We start from the raw sequence: 2,070 nt of genomic DNA on the forward strand, positions 1-2,070 counted from the left end.
TAGTAGGTGATCATGACCTCGTCGCCAAATTCGTTTACCACATCCATGTCGACGAGATTTAGCGAAACTAGTTGTGACTCAGCTCCCACTCTTTCAGCAATCAGTCGAATGAGAGCCACCATAACTCCTGGTGCGTTTTCCACCAGAGGATCGACTAAAGTTGGGAACATGCGGTTATTGTGCAGCAGAAACTTTATTTTGGTTACATCGCCCATTGGACAGGTCTCCGGCCATTTCTCCCCCACGACCTCGTGCTCGAAGCTCTTTGGTAGGATGAGTACGCGCTTGTCGCCCAATTGCAACAGCGTAGAGCCTATCAACCCATCGCCTGGATAAACAATTTGGCTTACCTCCGCTTGGCTCCGAACATTCAACAGAAAGATCGGGTAAAACGAATCGGAGAGAATCAAGTCTTCGTCCCCCAAAAGAAAGGCAGTACCGCCTTCTCTGGCGGCAGCCTTTTTGATTTCAAGCAGCAAACAGTTGTCGGCAAGAATTTCCATTTGAACCGCCAACAGCACGCACCACGCGGCTCTTAGCTTCATTTTTAACTACAACTTAGTGAAATGCAACGCAAAAGTGACGAATAAATTTTTAATGGGCAGTAATCGAGCACTCTAATGCAATTACAATGGGAACCTCGCAGCTTGCTTGTACATTGTTTATGAGCTGATGGCTATTGGATCTGTTATTGGCGGTTATAAACTCCAACCCTCTTCATCTTTCGTTCTTAATGACATTGCATTTCCCTTGCACATGTTTATTGGTTTTTTATAGTACTATGTATAATTTACGCCGAACTCGCCTCCAGTTTAGTTTACCCTGATATATTTTATAAATCGTACGCGTAATCAAGAAAAAAGCAAATTGTGGATTTTTCCAAACATTCAAATTACTAATGGTTGTCCAAAGAAGCAGCGTTTTGTTTTAATTGCGGCGTTTTGTTTTCGTTGTTTGCGATTTGTTATGAGTGCTCGCGTTTGTTAATTAAAAAGGATTTGGACCGTTTCTATGATAATGGCGTAGATTTTGATGTTTCACATATAAATTTGAGCTAATTTCCCCCTAAGCAAAAGTACCGGAGCTAGGTGCAAATGTACTAACAACGAAAGAAAAAAAGTAGGTATTGGTAAGAAAAACTTAATAAATAGAAGTACGAGCCTGAAATTGCCGAGTCTTGCACATTTATATAGAAGAACGCGAAAATAAAAACAACAGAGGAGGTGAGGAAATGTGAAAAAAAGCTAAAAAGATAAAAGAAGAGAGAGAAGTAGAAAAAAGTGAAGAGTAGAAGGAGAAAAATCAAAAAGAAGAATTGAAGAGGTAGAAGAAGATTTGACAAGATGTAGAAGTGTAAAAAAAGGAAGCGCAAGAATAAGAAACGGAAAAGGTAAACGATGACAGAAAAAGAGTAGAACATGAAACAAGTATAAATTGTGCACAACTCTTGTGCAGATAAAGCGCATTATTTTTACCGAAATAGCTTTTGTTTTGACATAACCAATGGTTATGTTTCTTGCAGACGTCTCAATCGCCTTTTGTGAGTACCCTCTTCCGACAATCCGTTCTTGAGGTATAAGGGAATATACCCGATCACGATAAGAGATCGAGGAGGAGGGCTATGGTTGGTAGAAATTAATTCCTTTCGTTGAGACCTTTAGAGTACCATGAAGAATAAAAGTAGTTCCACTCCCCCCCACTCCATCCCGTACTTTGATAAGAGGACAGAAAGAAGGGCAGTAGTTGGTAGAAAACGGTTCCTTTCGTTGAGACCTTTAATTAGAATACAATGAGAGATAAAATTAATTTTTACCCCCTCCCTCAGGCCCCGTCGCTCACTGATCTCGAAAAAGAGTCGCACGGGAAAGTTATAGTTTATACAAACTAATTTATTTCGATGAGATCTTTTATTAGAATACTATGAAGGGTAGAACATGTGCCCCCCCCCCTCCCATTCCTACAGTTTAACTTAGCACCACTAAAGGCATGCTTATGCAAAATCGGAGACCAATTGGTTGTCGTATGTAAAAGTTATGCAAGTTTTACTTTCAAAAACAGCATCTCAGGAAA

This window comes from Photinus pyralis, unplaced genomic scaffold (assembly GCF_008802855.1).
Source record: "Photinus pyralis isolate 1611_PpyrPB1 unplaced genomic scaffold, Ppyr1.3 Ppyr1.4_LG10, whole genome shotgun sequence".
NCBI lineage: Eukaryota > Metazoa > Arthropoda > Insecta > Coleoptera > Lampyridae > Photinus > Photinus pyralis.